The sequence below is a fragment of the Petaurus breviceps genome, unplaced genomic scaffold (genome assembly GCF_028583685.1).
Source record: "Petaurus breviceps papuanus isolate PSGF00001 unplaced genomic scaffold, PetGlider_PUasm1.0 213, whole genome shotgun sequence".
Lineage (NCBI taxonomy): Eukaryota > Metazoa > Chordata > Mammalia > Diprotodontia > Petauridae > Petaurus > Petaurus breviceps.
The window spans coordinates 1,423,751-1,442,329 of NW_027185860.1; positions in this window are offsets into that span (position 1 = coordinate 1,423,751).

An 18,579-nucleotide genomic window follows, 5' to 3' on the forward strand; every position below is an offset into this window, starting at 1 on the left:
CAAACTCTGGGTTTTAACACAATCAATTTGAAAACCAAGCCAATACAGGGGAATCTTTAATTGCCATTACTATCACAACTGGCCATACTGTATTGTTCTATCAAGTGGTTGTAGGGGCTAATACTCCTGTCTCAATATATTACTTTATAGTATTGGTAATTTCATCTTGCCCACCTGGCACATGATACTGCTTTAAAGGAATTCAGAATTTTCAAGTAAAGTGATTGGGTTCACTTTTATGTTACCCACTAAATCTGTATTAATCCTGATCTTCCTTACTACTAATTGGTACCTCCACTCAGGTAAATTTAATGTATCACTATATTTATCAGTTAATTTAATATATATCAATATATCTATTCCAATTATGTATTCAGCAATGAATACAATTGCCATGGTATAATAGTTCTTAGATGATTGCCCAATTTTCATCATTAGTTTAACTTGTCTCGCTGATATTTCAGCCCCTTCCAGTCCTGTGATGGTAATAGGAGTTCCATGTTTAAACTTATCAGGGTTTCCATATATGAGAGTCCTCTGCTCCAGTATCTATTAATACCCTAGTTAAAGTAGTTGGTCTATTTTTCCAATATATGGCTATATGCTGATATGCAGTATGTAATCTCATCTATACATGACTTTAATCTGAGTTGGGGCCTGGACAATTTCCTATTCTCCCTGAAGAGGTGACAAATTTGGATACAATCAATCATTCAGGAGGATGTGTAGGGGCAGTTTCCACTTCCTTATTCAGTTCCTTTTCTCAGTACATCTTACATAATGTGTTATTGGAATACCATGCATTGTTCCAAAATCTATCCCTGCTCTCAATAAAGCAGTCAACCTCTTTCCTTGTTACTCTATTCTGACTTTGAATCGGTAGGCTATTTGCTCTTCTCTCTTGAGGAGATTTATCTTTTCTTCATTTCCCTAAGTCACTTAACTGTGAAATCTTATCCAGCACCTCTGAAAGAGGGTGCTCTATTTTCTCAATTAGTAGAGTCAGAATCAGGTGCTTATAAGCGGGAGGAGCCGTCTTCACTATTGTATGAGGAACCATTAAGGGAGTGCTGATAAGCATCAATGTCTCTGACCATTGCTGCAGTTTTCATTATCTCTTCCTTTAACTTTCTTATACAGTCTCTAAGTCAATACCAGGGTCTATCTCTACTAGGTCACATAAAGTCAGTGGGATACTGCTTACTGCATCCCTCTGCAGTCAAAGCTGACAGATTAGTTCCATTTTTACCTACTTGAATATGATAGTCCCTAAAAGATTGTTGTACAAAAGGATTCTAATACCTATGGATTTCACACAATCTATATATGTTAGGTATCCCTATTCCTCCACCCCTTTCATCATTCATTCTTACCATCCAAGATTTTAATGATTCTCCCATTTTGGGGGTGAATCAACTTAAAATATCTGTGACCTCCTGCTGAGTAAATTACTTGCTGAGTCTCAATTACTTCTTTAAACACTGTGTGGCCCCCTTGGTTTTCCTGCATCCTTCATAGCATTGGATGTGCACCCATAGACTTAGAAGCCTCTTTGTATAAATTTCTTTCATTTTCCTCCTATGAATCTTCCTCCTAGATATCTGGACACCAATCAGGACCCACATATGCAAGAACTGCATGCACCTTCCTCTTGTTATGTTTTTCTTCTTTTTCTGAGCTAAACACACAGCTGACTTTTCTCCTACTATCTGACACATTCTGGCTTGCTCTTCTAAAGGAAAGTTCAGACTCCATAGCATAGAGAGCTTCTCATGCAAAACAGCTAACTCCTTTTCCAAATGAACCTTTTCCTCCAGCAATTTGTTTCTACTTTTATATATAAAATGATAACTTGTTCTGCCATTTCTTTCCCTGGTTCTATTGGTATTCCTTGCAAACATCTTTCTAAATCTCTGGGTTCTCCCTTCTGTAGCCTTGGTTCACACTTTTCATAAAGTCCTGTGCTTTTAGCCCATTCTCTCACCAGGGAGGAATAAGGTAAATCCTCCCATCCGGGAAAATCCATGTCCTTCCCTACAGTCTTCCTGTTTCAAAGTAGAGGTTTTATATCTTGCAATCCTGTTTGTGATGCCAAATATATTGCCAATGAGATACTCACAGAAGATGCTATGAACATACAGGCATATTTCCAGATTTGTATTGCAAGATATAACTGTCTCTCTTCTTCAAAGACAAAACTAAGATATTTATTCATACAGCAGAAAGCATATTTCACTGTGGCAATAAAGAAGTTAGTACACATTACCAATGCAGGAAGCACCACCATCCTCAAGCCTTCCCTGCATCAGGCCTCCCCACAAACAAGCTACCTTAGGCAAAATGCCCCTCTTTCACCCATGCTAGCTCCTCTGCCTCAGCTCTGCCTTGCCTCTCCTCAGCTCTGCCTCACTTTTTCCCAGCTCTGCCTGGCTCTCTGCTCATTCTCTGTTGGGTAAACTCCTCCCACATATTGAGTTCCATGGGACTCAGCTATGCGCTGGCCTAGAACTTAAAGCAGGTCACAAGGACCTATTAATAGGCAATAAAGATCTTCCTGTTCCATTAACAATACATTAACCATACACTAGATAGAGGCAGTGGGCCTGCTCTTCTGTAGGGCCCATAAGGAAGTTATAGTATTGGATCAGGGGGAAGCTTTATTAGGATTCCATCATCTCCATCAAACTTTAGTCCCAAATTATGAACTGCATATTAAATACTTGAAAGTGGCATATAGACAGAGGTATTGATTAGATATAGATATATACACATACACCTTATATGTGTGCATACATATGTACACACACATATATATATATATACATATATATGTGTCTGTGTATGTATGTGTGTGTATGTATGCTCAATGTTTCCAAAAATAGAACTCACCTTTTCCCCAAATCTCATCCATGTCTCAACTTCTGTATTTCTGTTAAGGACATCGTTATTCTACTTTTTGATTCATAACCTAGGCATTATTTTGCACTCCTCACTTGTTTTCCCATCACATTGAATTAATTGCCAAATATAGTAATTTCTACCTCTATATCATCTATTGTGTCTATTACCCTGCTTTCCATTTATACAATTACCTCTTTATTTCCAACCCTTCCACCCTAGAGTGGCTTCCAGCTCTGAAGCTATGATTTCATGCATTCTGAGATCATAACATAATATAACCAATTACCAATGAACTAGTTTAACACAAGAGAAAAGTATAAAAAGAAAGAAAAATAATTTTGAAATCCTTCTCCTTTAACATAAGACTTAAATTCATTAAAGAGCAGATATTTTAATGTTTCTCACATCATTCTTAGATAAGTATCTCTACTATATTATTGCTTAGAATATTACAATGGAATTCTAATTGATCCCTCCCCCCCCCAAATCTATTCTCCACATAGTTCCCAAGGTGATTTTCTTTAAGTGCAAGTCTGATCATACCCATTCTTCTCTCAGTATATTTTAGTGTCTCCTTGTTGACTCTTCAGATATTCAAAATTCTGGGATTTCTTTTTAACTTTAAAACTTCCCCCTTCTGTTTGACTTTGAAGACCTTTCCAACACAACCGAATTACTTCCTTTCCTGCATCTTATGATACAACCACACTATCCTTCTTTGTTTCTCACATCATACATTCCAACTTTCTGCCATTGCACAGGCTATTCCCATGATCTGATTGTACCTCTTCCTCGACTCTGCCTCATAGAACTTTTCTGTTTCTTCAACAAAAGGCTCAAACACCACCACCTATATAAAGCTTTTACCACAATTGTCTCCCACAGCCTATGTCCTGCCTCTCAAACTATGTTGTATATAAATTATATCCATTTTGGATTTATTCTGTGTATGCATATATAAGTACATTTTTTCCCTTTCCAAATGTATACAGCTTCTTTGAGAATAATAGTTCTTTTTTTAATTTTGTCATTGTGTCTCCAAAGACTAGTATAGTACCTTGTACATAATAAATGACTAATTACTTATTTACTGAATGTTTAATATTAGTTACTATGGTAAATAGGCCATTAAAAAAGTTTATGTGTGGAAGTAGAAAATCATCCACAGAAATCATGAACTAGAAAAATTCTCCATATAGGATTAAATCACTAGAAGAAAAATCAAGTAATATAAAGTGGTTAAAATAAAGTGGGGGGGGGGGACTGATTCTTCTATTTTGACCATATCTATGGTTGTTTCCAGAAAAGGAAAAAAGGGAAAATGGGGAAAATTGATGTACCTTCATGACTTTACTTCTAAAAGGAGTTTACTTCCTCTACTAAGGTAGAGAATGCAATTTGAAAACAATCAAATGTCAAAACAGTCAAATGATCTGAGTTTGAAGCCTTGGCTTCCCACCTACTACCTATATCATCCTAATCAAATCATTTACCTCTCTGGGCTTCAGTTTTCTCGTCTACAAAGTATGGAGTTGATACAAGATAATCTTCAATGTACATTTCAATTTTGATATTATGAGACTACGAGGGTTAACACACCATTCTGAGGTCCCTTTGAATTAAATAGTATAAATATTATTCAATGAAATATTTTAACATAAAAATTACAAAAAAGAAAAAAGATCATTTAACTCTTAAAATCCTGTTCCTTTCACATATGACTTCAATGTATCACATGATAGATTTTCAGCATTTCTCATCTGATTCTTAGTCAAGAATTTGTACTATAATATTTTAACATGTCTCAGGGGATTTCTTTTCCTTCCATGCTTCCTTTTCTGTGTGAAATTTGACCTGTAAATAGATAGCTGCTCAAAACTAACATAGTACATGTGGATAACTATAGTGTTGACCATCTATCTGAAATACTAAGTATTTTTGTATATCACTTAATAAGTCATCGATGTTTTACAGTTTATTTAATTATAATTTAGATCGTTCAGTTTTGAGTAGGCTAAGTATAATCTACTGAAATCACAACTACAGGGCTTGTGATGAGAGCACTTCAATGGATTCATCCATTATACACCAGCTCAAGAAGGTTATCCTACAGAAATATAATCAAAGAACCCTTCCAAGCAAGTTTCTTACAGATTTATCTAAAATAAGGATTTTTTTCCAACATGGTGCTTAGCTTCTGGTTCTCAGATACATTTTGTTATTGTCAATGTATCGCATAAGTAAATGCTCCATAGGGAAATAATAAATGGGTAGGACAGGTTTGAAGATTTTGAAAACATCCTAATAATTCCATGGCAAAATGTTCATAGAATACTTATTCAATTAAGAAATATCAAGAGTGTTGGGCATCATTAGGTGGTGAAATTTCTACTCTGTAGACATTTCTCATATATTAAAATCCATTACATAAGCACACTTATAATATGGTAGGTATGGCTAGATAGGATTTTAAGCCATCGGGAACAAAGTAGAGAAATGTTAATGCATTTTTAAAAATTCAGACAGAATTTGGCTATTTTCTAGGCAAAACTCTACATTAATATTGCTTAAAAAATCTGGCAGTGATGTGTGTTGTTTGTGAAAGTCCTTTTTAAGTAAACAAGAATTTTGTTCATCTGTTTAAAACTCTGATTATGTATTTAAAATGCAAAGGAAAGTATTTAATTAACTCCTCATAAATGTATTATATGACAAGATGTCACTTCTTTTCACATAAGAGTTAAAAGAGCCATCTGAGGTCCGGTCCCATTTATTAGTCACCTTTCAGAGGCAGCAGATACTATATCACTAAATGAAAACCACCATACCATGATGCACATAAGAATAACTGCATCAAATATTAATCACTTCAGCTCCACATGTGAAATGTAACAAAAAAGAATGTCAGAAAGAGGGGAAAATCTCACCACAGGGGTGCTGTAGATTAGTATTGACACACCATGCTTACTCACTAGAGCAAAATGGGGCAGTATAGGCCTGACATGCTAATAACTTTCAAACTCTTGTCAAGGTAAATAATAGCCTCAACCACAGAGGGATACACAGATGTAAAAAAATATGTGTGTGTGTGTGGGGGGGAGGGACACAGAAGCCTTCTTCTAAAAGGCTAAGCAAAATACAGCCTGATTGTACCTTTAATACTAATTGAAATGGTTTGTCTGTCTATCTGTCTGCCTGTCTGTCTATATGTATATAAAAAGACTGACCTTCTTGAATTCCTTGGACTTCACTCTCTGTATATGTTATTCTCTATCAGTAGCTAAACAGTTTGAAAATCTTTAGATTGATATTAATACTGATTTTTTTCTCTGCTAAAAAAACTAATCAGCAGTGAATTGCCCCGACATTAAAAAAAAATCACTTTAAATAATATTTTTTCATTTTATAAGGCAAAATGGTACAAAGGAAAGTAATGTTTATTTATTTTATTTTAAAATAAAATCTAGTCAAAACAACTATCAGAGAATCAGGAAATAATAAAGCTATATTTTTTAAAATGCACTGCAAAGGAAGCCTTTCCATTAGAAGATCATTTTAATGCAATAAAGAGTCAACATTTTCTGAGCTTATATTCTGGATATAACATCACAGTATGCATTTTTAAGAGTTGCAAAGATATAGAAAATAGATTGCTCCACTAAATCACTGTTGGTGGAACTTTAAAGCAGTTGAATATGAAAAATACCAACTTGAAATTAGGCAAAAAAATTACTTTCTTATGTAACCCAAATTGATTTCAGTCATTCTAATAATTCTGGTGACATTCACATAAAAAAAAAAAATCTTCCACCACCCTCATTCATTCCAATTATGGTTGTCTCTCTAGTTGATGTTTCTGTCATGTGCTCCTATATATAGTTTAATTGGACTGTGTGTAAATCAGTATGAATGTATGTACACACATGCATACATACATTGTTGTGTAGTCATATCAATTTACATGTGTGTATGTCTGTGAATATATATGCATATGAGTATGTATATATCGGTATATGTCTCTATATGTGTGATATACCACAATATAAGTATGTGTGTACATATTGAGTGCATATTAATGTACATATACTCAATCCAATTCAATCATATATATTCAACCATATATATACATATATATGTGTGTGTGTGTGTGCATATTTGTGTGTTCACTTATGTGCGTGTGGGTATTTGTGTGTTAAAATTAAGGGAAAAACCTCTTTTCTGTGAACAATTAATTCTTTTTTTTGAAAGTGATGTTCCTTGTAGGTGATTTTATTTGACTGTTTCCAATGAAGTGCTTCTCAAATCTTTATTCTTGTGTTTTGTCTACACATTCTAGTACTGGGACCACTGCAATCTTTTTTTAAATGATAATATAAAGATGGAAAAAGTGCTATGTCCAATCACTCTAGAAATGCTTTATTAAATTATGGTATATCAGTATAACGAATATTAATATATGGTGGAGAATGTCAAATGTAAACATTTGAGACAAATATAAGAAGACTTTTTGAAGTGATATAAAATGAATATAATAATAAAGAACATTATAGAATAGCTTTGGTAGTATATATAATGTCAAAATGAAGAGAAAACAAAACCTTAGTTAATTAAAGTGGTCAGTGTTATTACAATACTATAAAAATTAAGGAACATATCCTTTTTATTAATAATTAAAGAATCTATCCTTTCTATTAATCAATACAAATGTTTAGATCAATGTTTTTTTAAGGATCATCCTTTCAATGTCTCTTAGGAAATGCCTGCTTTGTCCAAATAAAATATGTTTGTGTGTGTTTAAAGAAAATATAATCAAGTAATCACCAAACTAAATTCCTAATGTACAGGAGGCACTACTGTAGTCTCTGAGGATACAAATAGAAAAGAATGAACACAATCTTCATCCTTTCTGACTCTGCAATTTAGTGTGAAGAACAAGACGTTCAACCATCCAGTTATCCATCTCTTTTACATGTATGTCCTATGCCTAAGTTATCCATAACCTATTCCTATAGCTACACTTATAATTACTCACAATGGGTTAGCACCATGTGCATTATATTGCTGGAGCATAATTATTACACTACTTGGAATTTAAAAAATATTTGTTGATAGTTTGATCATATTTTCTCAAGTTATATAGATAGATATAGTTATTACTATGTTTATATCTGTGTGTATACATATATGTATGATATGCATTTTTGTATATTCACATATTTAGTGTACATATATATGTATGGCAAATGTGTGTACAGAGAAAGACATACAGGGCATATCAGATATGTGTATGTATATGTCTTTGTATTTATACATAGATATTATATATATACATCTACATGTACACATACATATACATATATTATTGACATAGTTAAATGGAGACATATTAATAAAAATATAGCTATAGAAACATAAAAATAGTTCGTAGACATTTTTAAAGATAAATATAAAAATAGAAAGACTTTCTCTTGCTTTCAAAATTAAATTAAAAATAGCAAAAATGAGCATCATAGTTAATCTTTGGATGTTATCCCCAGGAGTTAGCATGGTGTCTGACATAGAGGAGGCACTTAAATGCTTGCTGATTAATTGACGGTTCTCTTTAAAAAGTTATCACCAATTTTCCTTTGACGTAGAAGTTATTGCTCAGGAATTAATCAAGAAAAATCCTTTTAAAAGAATCTCAATACACAGGAAAAAGGTACATCCTTTAATTTGAATAGCAAAACACTAACACTGATATTGTAAAATATATGTATATATGGATAGATAGATAGACCGACAGATAGATATGGAGAGACAGTAACAGAAGTTTTTAAAAATCATTTTATATATTGAATGAAATTCTGTCTAAACATCTGTCTTTCATCTACCTACTCACCTATCTCATTGAATGAATTACATGGAGATAGATAGACAGAGATAGACAGACAGATAGAGTTATTGTCTGTCTATCTATAAATCACTTCACATATAATTCAGATGAACCATACATAGGAAAAATGGCTTAGAAACAGCAAGTGCAAAGTATAGGAGGTATGGCGGAGGCTTTTATGGGAATGTTGTTAGAGTTATTAAGGTGACTGAAGTCAGATGGGCTTAGTTTAGAAAGACTTAATGGAATAACAGAGCAGAGTTGGTTGAGGTCACAAAGCTATCAAACCTAAAGCTCTTCTACTATAATTTAAGTCCATTTTCTCCTGAGAACATATTACTTCGAGAATAGCTAGTCGACCTATCCAGACACTACAAAGGTCTTCTCCTTCTATCTGCCACATGAATGATTTTCCAGGAGGATTATTTTTTAAAGTAAGTTTTACTTAGGAAGTGAAAAGCAATATATAGGGTGTCTTAAAAGTCTTGTATCAATTTTAAGACTTAACAGCTTAAAACTTCAGCAAGATTTAAAGGATACACTGTATATTAATTTATATTACATTTCCATGTATTTATGCATTTATGCACTGAATATACATTCATGAACAGACACAAAAAATATATACATATATAGTTGATTGTCCATCAACAATTATTAATAACGGATCTAGGGAATTCTTAAAACTATAATAGACACACAGAAATACCAAGAAATATCATGACAGAATTTATATGCTTTAGTTTTTTTAGAAACTAATATAGCAGAAGAAATTTTTAAGTGTAGAAGAAATATTATAATATATAGAACAAGTATAAATGAAGTGTTTCTTGTGAAAATGAAATCTATTTCAATATTTATACTACTTGATGTTCATCATATCCAATACCTACCAATGATATATAATATAGGTCTATTTTTAAAGTTTTTGGAAACATGATATATATGTGTGTTTCTGCGTGTGATATTATATATATGAAATGTGTATACATACATATACATGTATGTGCGTATATGTGTATACAGAAAAAGAGACAGAGATAGAATATTTACATATATTTCCATCCTTATCTTTCTTCCTATTTACATGGAAGTCACCAAGTGTCCAACTTTATATCGATTTAACTTGGCAAGTTTTATCAATATCTTTATAAAAGTTGCACTACCAATCCTCATCCTCAACAACTGACATTTGTCTAAATTGTCATTTTTATTTTCATGGTCTTCTTCCAAATATTTTGTTTGTATTATATTTAGCTTCCCTGAGTTTCAGGATTCTGTATGTATGTGTATATATATATATATATATATGTATATGTATATGTATATAGATAGATAGATAGATAGATAGATAGATAGATAGATATGTGTGTGCATATTTTTCACTTTGTACTAACCATAATTGTTAGTACATAATAAGATCATAACTCTAACACTAGCAGGGACCCCATAGGCCATAATGTCCAACGTACTTATTTTGAGGTGAGAATACTGAAATTCAGGGAAGCTAAATATAATACAAATAAAATATTTGGAAGAAGACCATGAAAATAAAAATTATAATTTAGGCAAACAACATCAGTTGCTGAGGATAAAGATTGGTAGAGCAATTTTTGTAAAGGTATTTGTAAAATTGGCCAAGTTTTATACATACATACACACACATATAAATATATATACATACACATGCAAATATATATTTCTTTTTGCTTTGGTGGACTATGATCATGCCCACTCTATCAAAGGAATGATCGTGAGCTATTTTTCCATTTAGCTGTAAGTTCCTTCTTTCTTTTTCTTCATTCATAGAAAATATGTCAAGAATGAAAGATAGGGTTTTCCAGCATATTTTGGACATTGAATAAGTATCACATATTTATAGAACCAATAGTCAAATTACTGATGATCTGAAAAGTATGCAATTTTTAGTACCCTTATTCCTCTTACCTGACATTCTGACACCACCACTATAGACGAAAAAAAAAAGACACAAAAGACTGAGGAAGGGGGGAAGAGCGAAGATGGTGGAGTGAAAGCAGGAACTTATTTGAGCTCATCCCCAATAACCTCCAATACCTGTAAAAAATGACTCTAAACTAATTTCAGGGTTACAGAATACTCAAAATGACAGAGTGAAAAACATCTCCAGCTGAAGACAGTTTGGAAAGTTGAAAGGAAGGTTCTATCATACCAGGATGGAGTGAAGCACAGTCCCATGTGGGCTGTGCATTGTGAGCAGCACCTACACTGGTGGCACAGACTTGGCCAGAGCAAACTTCAGGGGATTGAATCACTGGCAGCTGTTGTGGTTTCCAGACTTCTCAAAACACAAAAAACAAAGAGAAGGTAAAAGGTCAGTGGGGAAACACTGTTGGACCTGCGTGAGAGAAGAGTGAAATATGACCCCTGCCCCTGGGGTGACAGAGGTGGCAGTTAATGCAGTGGCAGCAACAGGAGCAGCAGCAGAGGCTGCTTAAAGAGTTCCAGGCCCTAAGATGGTGGGGGGACCAAGTGGTTTAGCAGAGAGCAATTGCAGGAATCCTTTTGCTGGCACTGAGGAAGGATTCTCTTGCTTTGTCCTACTTCAGTCTGGGTTGCAGCCTTCAATAGTAATGAAATTTGCAGATTCTTTTGTATTGGCAAGCTGGCAGGTACTTAGCACTTAGTATCAAATTGATTTACTATTAAATTGATTATGTCAAGCGCAGAAGGTATGAACCCCTGTTGCTGATGTACCAGGAAGGGGCTGAACAGGGAGAAGCTAATATAGTATATAAGGAAAAGCCACAGCTAGGAGAGTCAGAACTTCTTGAGATAAGCATCATGGAGGCAGAGCAGCTGCCAACCATGTGTGTGAATATTGTTGTAATTCTGCTAAGCTTAATGTGTCAAGTTAGTGTTGTGGCTCTTTCAAATTTTCTCTTCCCAGGAACAGAAAATGTGAAAGACTTGAAATGGACTGGACACTGTGAGCTTCAATGTGGAGCAGGAACTGCAGGGAGAGCTGGACAAGGAACTGGGACCTGTCTGCCTTTGAACTCAGGTGCCACTTGGTTTGATTTGGGCAGGAGCTGGGACCATGGAAGAGGAATCATAGTAGCTCAAAGCCTGACACTAGTCAAGATGAAATTGTCTGAGTAATGGCTGATGTAATAGGGTGCTGTGTGACTGAAGAAATTGTAACTTATTTGTGACCTAGGGGTGGATGGCCCTTGTACTTCCCACTACCCCTTAAGAGAGTACTGGGTAGTGACTGATGACTGAGTAGAGAGTGATGAAATTGTAACTTAATTTCATCCCATAGGTGGAGGACTTTGACTTTTATACTTCATGATTGAATTAAGGACTTTGTGGTTAACTAAATGAATGTACCTTGCTTAAAACTATGTGACCACTTTGGTGAAAACTATTTGGCTATTTTAGTGATAAGTTATTATGTCATTGTGAAATGCTGTACCTTGAATTTCTTTGAATGTTTTGTCTTAGTTTGTTAGTGAATAAATAGAGGGTTTACTATACTGTGTAATCAGAATCTTGAAAGCTGTTTGCAGCAACAGTACTCTGGAAAGATGCTAATTCTTGACTTTACACAGTTTTGGATGATGATCATGGGATGAGAAAGAGAACTGGCATGGCAAAGTTTGTGTAGGCTGTAGAGAGGAAATCTTCCTCACAGTTCTGAGACAGATGCCTAGAAGTAGCTCTGACAACAGCTGAGTAAAATTCCAGAAATTTGGAACACAGTATTCTCCACACTGGAAGTAGTGTTCTACTGTGACAAAGAACTCCAAAGTCAAGCTGGGGAAAAGAGCAAACAGAAGTAAAGAAATTAGATTACAGAATCCTTCTTTGATGACTAAGAGGACCAAAAATAGAACTAGAAGGAGAGAAAAAAGTTAAAAAAAATTCTTCATCAAAAGCTTCCAAGAAAAATATGGATTTATCACAGGCCATGGAGGAGCTCAAAAAGGATTTTGAAAATCAAGTAAGAAAAGCAGAGGAAAATGGGGAATAAAAATGAGAGTGATGCAAGAAAATAATGAAAAAATTCAACAGCTTGCTAAAGGAGATTCAAAAAATACTGAAGGAAATAACACCTTTAAAAATAGACTAAATCGAATGACAAAAGAGGTCCAAAAAGTTAATGAGGAGAAGAATGCCTTTAAAAGTAGTATTGGTCAAGTGGAAAAGGAAGTGTAAAAGGTCACTGAAGAAAATAATAACTTTAAATTTAGAATGGACCAAATGGAAGCGAATGAATTGATGAGAAACCAACATATTATAAAGCAGATTCAAAAGAATAAAAAAAAAATAAGACAATGTAAAAATATCTCATTGGAAAAACAACTAACCTGGAAAATAGATCAAGGAGAGACAATTGAAAAATATTGGACTTCCTGAAAATCATAATAAAAAAAAAAGCCCAGACATCATCTTTCAAGAAATTATCAAGGAAAATTTCCCTGATATTCTAGAATCAGAGGGTAAAATAAAAATCAAAAGAATCTACCAATCACCTCTCAAAAAAGATACCCAAAAGAAAATTCCTAGGAATGTTAGAGGCAAATTCCAGAGTTCCCAGGTCAAGGAGAAAATATTACAAGGAGTCAGGAAAAAACAATTTTAGTATTGTGGAAACACAGTCAGGATAAGACAAGATCTAGCAGCTTCTACATTAAGGTATCAAGGGCTTAAAATATGATATTCTGTAGGACAAAGGAGCTAATATTAAAACAAAAAATCAGCTACCCAGCAAAACTGAGTATAATATTTCAGGGTAAAATATGCTCATTCAATGAAGTAGAGGATTTTCAAGCATTCTTGATGAAAAGATCAGAGCTGAACCTAAAATTTGACTTTCAAATATAAGAATTAAGAGAAAGAGAAATCATAGGCGACTTATTAAAGTTGAACTGTTCACATTCCTACATGAAAAGATAATATTTGTAGCTCATGAGACTTTTCTCAGTATTAGGATAGTTGAAGGGAATATATGTGTGTATATAAACATATACATATATTTTATATATATTACACACATGCATATGTGTGTGTATGTTTATATGTGTATATATGTATACGTAAAGACAGGGCACAAGGTGAGTTGAATATGAAGGGATGATATCTAAAAATAAAATTAAGATGTTAGAGAGCAATATATTGGGAGAAGGAGAAAAAGAGAGATAGAATAGAATAAATCACCTCACATAAAAGAGGCAAGAGAAATCTGTTACAATGGAGGGGAAGAGTAGGGAGGTAAAAAGGAATGAGTCCACCTTACACTTATTGGAGTTGACATAAGGAGGGAATAAGATACACATTCAAATAGGTATCTTACCCTACAGGAAAGTAGGGAGGAAGAGAATAAGAGGGGAGGATTGTAGAAGGGAGGACAGATTAGGGAAGGGAGTAGCCACAAGCAAGCACTTTTAAAAAGGGACAGGGTCAAAGAAGAAAATAGAATAAATTAGGGGCTGATTAGGATGGAAGAAAATTTAATCAAGCTTTCATAATATGACTACTCTGGAAATGTTTTCCATAACTACACATGTATAACCTATATTTAATTGCTTATCTTCTCAATGGGAGTGGATGAAGAAGGAAAAAGGGAGAGAACCTAGAACTTAAAGTTTTAAAAACAAAAAAAATATTGTTATTACATGCAACTGGGAAATAAAATATACAGACAATGGGGTATAGAAATCTATATTTTCCTATAAGAATGTGAGGTAGAATGGGGTGGGGGAGGGATAGAAAAGGATATAGGAGAGGGCAGACTAGGGGATGGGGTAATCTGTATGCCTGCCATCTTGGAGTGGACGGTAGGGGAGAGATGGGTCAAAAAGTTAAAACTAAAAATCTTTTGGAATTGAAAGTTGAAAAGTAAAAAGAAATAAATAGATAAATGAATAAATAGATAGAAATATTGAGGAACATTACTTATTTTTATTTCTTAGATTTCCATGGCTAGATATAGTTAGAAATATATTAATAATGACATCTCTGCTGTTGCCACATTTCTCTTTAGACTGAGTCTTGGAAAGTGACTTTACTCTGATATTGCTGCCACATTTGAAGGTTTTATAACAAAGTACAACCTGTTCACTGGCTTCCTGATAACAAATACTGGGAAATTCACCTAGATATATAGGTGGCTAGAATGTTGGACTTTGTAAGTCAAGAAGACATGAGTCTAAATTCTGCTTCAGAAACTTACAAGTTACATGACCTTGGACAATTCCTTTAATGTGCCTTAGCCTCACTTATCCTAACTATAAATGTGGAATAAAAAATAGCACCTACCTTACATGGTGGTTGTGAGGATAAAGAGATAATACATGTAAAGTAATTAGAACAATTTCTAGAACATAGTAGATACTTAATAAATACTTTATGACTTGACTCTGGGCAGACATGTATATGCTCTGTACCCTACCAAGTCATTCAAAAGCTTTTACTTTCACTATGGTTTTTTGTTGATGAATTAATAGAGCTGAACTGGCAGAGCCAATATGGAGGGACATAAGCAGGCATTTTTCTGAGCTCCTCAGTGAATTATGCCACTAACCCCTAAAAAGTGAATATGAACCAACTTTAGAGTTTTGGAATCCATTGGGAGATGGAGCATGGAGGATTCCCAGTCCAGGAGAGTACACATATAGGACTGGGCAGAGGCAGCACAGAACACACAGGGGCTGAACCAATGTGAACCTGAGTGCACAGCACTGCAGAGTGAGAGCGAGCCCCAGTCAGTGGATTTACCCACCCCAAGGACTATTCACAGATGTCTCACCTCTATACAGAGTAATGGTGAGAGCTGGATAAATAAGAGAAAGTGCAGGCCCACAGCAGCAGCTTTTTCTGGGGCTATCAGCCCACAGTCTGGAGGTTTAAAAATCACCTACCAGAAACTACAGGAGAAAAGATAGCAGAGTAAACCTTAGCTGCTCTAATCCCCCCTCCCTGAAAAGCAAGAGATTAATTCTCCTACCAGTGTAAAATCCTAAAATAGTGGAAACAGCTGCAGGCCTGGTAGCCTTAGAGGAAGGATGTGACTAAAGCTGTGGCAAGCATGAAGTGAAGGGCAGGAGGAGTCCCAACAAGCCCAACCTCAGCTGACCAGCAGGAGATCCTGCAGCCCAGGGGGGTGGATCCAGCAAACACTAACACCAGAAGCCCAGATGTGCCTTAGCACAACCAGGGAATCTGCAGACACCAGCTCAGCAGGCCATAAGCTGCTGAGTCTGCCTGACCAGTAGCCCAGGGGCACAGAAGCAGAAACCTGAAGTTGCCAGACTATTTCTCCCCCATAGGTTACTCTGTGAGCTTCAAGGTAACTCATGAGAAACGTTGAGAATCCTAGCCTTGGCCTCAGTCTAGAGACCCAGAGGCTACAGTACATAAAGTCAACAACCAGGCCCTTACCTCCCAGCCTGAGAAGCATGGGACAGAACCCTCTATACCCCAGAAGCAGAAATCCACTCTAAAAGTCAGGAAAAAGGCAATCACAATGCACAAGAAGGAAGCTAAAAAATCTAAAGCAAGTACAATACAATCCTATTATAGTGAATTAAGAACAACCAAATTCAGAGAACAACATGGACTCTATACACATACCTGAGACTACAGATGGAAATATGATCTGGTCTGAAGCCCAAAAGCATTATTGGAGGATCTCAAGAAAGATTTTAAAAGCTAAATTAGAGAGATAGAAGATAAATTGACCAAATCGGGGAAAAAAAATCTCACTGAAGAAAATAAATCCTTAAAAAGTAAAATTTGTGAACTGGGATGGGAGGTTCAAAATCTAACTGGAGAAAATGACTCCCTAAAAAAGGAGCTTCAAAAATTAACCAAGAAAAATGATTCAATAAAAATGAGAATCAGTCAAAACAAAGTTTAGGACTCCATGACTCAACAAGAATCAGTCAACCAAAACATAAAGATTGAAGAAAAAATTAGAAGACATTATAAAATATCTCATTGGAAAAACAATTGACCTGCAGAACAGTTCAAGGAGAGATAACCTAAGAATTCTCAGTCTACTGGAAGGTCATGACAAAAAAGTCAGCCTGGACAACATCCTCCCAGACATTGTCAAAGAAAACTTTCCTGAGGTCCTAAGAATCAAAGGGTAAAATAGTTAATGAAATAATTCACCAGACTCCTTCTGAATGAGATCCCAAATTGAAAATTCCAGGAAATATAATAGCTAAATTCCAGAATTAAAAGGTCAAGGAGAAAATACTGCAAGCAACCAGAGAGAAACAATTCAAATATTGTGGAACTACAGTCAGGGTTACTCATTTCCACAATTCATTGATTTTCAAATTTTCTCTCCCTCCCCTCTTTCCCCTGCCATGGCAGCATACAACGAACTATAGTATCTGCAAATACTTTCACATTAGACATTAGTCAGGTTATAAAAAAGAATTGTATCAAATGGAATGAACAATGGGAATGAGGAAACAAAACCAAACAATAAAAAGAAAAAGACCAGGTAGTTTGCTTAAGTATGGGTTCAAACTCAGTTCTTTCTCTGGATGTAGACATCTCTCTCCATCATGAGTCCCTTGGGGTTGACTTATAACCCTGGACTGCTGAGAAGAGTCGAGTCTATCAAAGTTGGTTGTCATACATACATTGTGTCTGTAATTGTGTACAAATTTCTCCTGGCTCTACTCTTCTCATTCACCATCAGTTCATGTAAGTCTCTCCAGGTAAATATGAAGTTCATCTGCTCCTTGATTCTTATAGCACAATAGAATTCCATTACATGCATATATCACAACTTGTTTGCCCATCCCTCAATTGATGGGCACCCCCTTAATTTCCAATCCTTGCCACCACAAAAAAGAGCTGCTATAAATATTTTTGTACATATGGGTCTTCTTGCCACTTTTATGATCTCTTTTTGGGATACAACCCTAGAAGTGGTATTGCTGGGTCAAAGGGTATGAAATTATTTATAGCCCTTTGGGCATAATTCCAAATTGCTCTCCAGAAAGGTTGGATCATTTCACAACTCCATAAGCTACTCCATCGTCTCCAGAATTTGTAATTTTCCTGTTTTCTCATCTTAGCCGATCAGACGGGTGAGATGTGGTACCTCAGAGTCGTTTTGATTTGCATTTCTCTAATCAATAGTGCTCTAGAGCATTTTTCATATGCTTATAGATATCTTTAATTTCTTCCTCTGAAAACTGCCTGTTCATATACTTTGACCATTTATCAATTGGGAATGACTTGTATGCTTACAGATTTGGCTCAATTCTCTGTATATTTTAGAAATGAGTCCTTTATCAGAGACATAGGTTGTAAAAATTCTTTCCCAATTTTTCACTTCACTCCTAATCCTGTTTACATTGGCTTAGTTTTTCCAGAAGCTTTTCAATTTAATATAATCAAAATTATCCATTTTGCATTTTATAATGCTCTGTAATTCTTTTTTGGCCATAAAATCTACTCCTCTCCACAAATCTGATGAGTAAACTATTCCTTGCTTTCCCAGATTGCTTACAGTATCGGCATTTATACCTAGATCATGCACCCTTTTAGACTTGATTTTGGTATATGGTGTTAGATAATGGTCTATGCCCAGTTTCTGCCATACTATATTCAAGTTTTCCCAGCATTTTTTTGTCAAATAGTGAGTTCTTACCCCAAAAGCTGGGGACTTTGGGTTTATCAAATAGTTGATTACTATAGTCATTGGCTGCTGAGTCTCATGTACCCAATCTATTCCATCGATCCACTATTCTATTCCTCAGCCACTACCAAGTAGTTTTGAGGACTGATGCTTT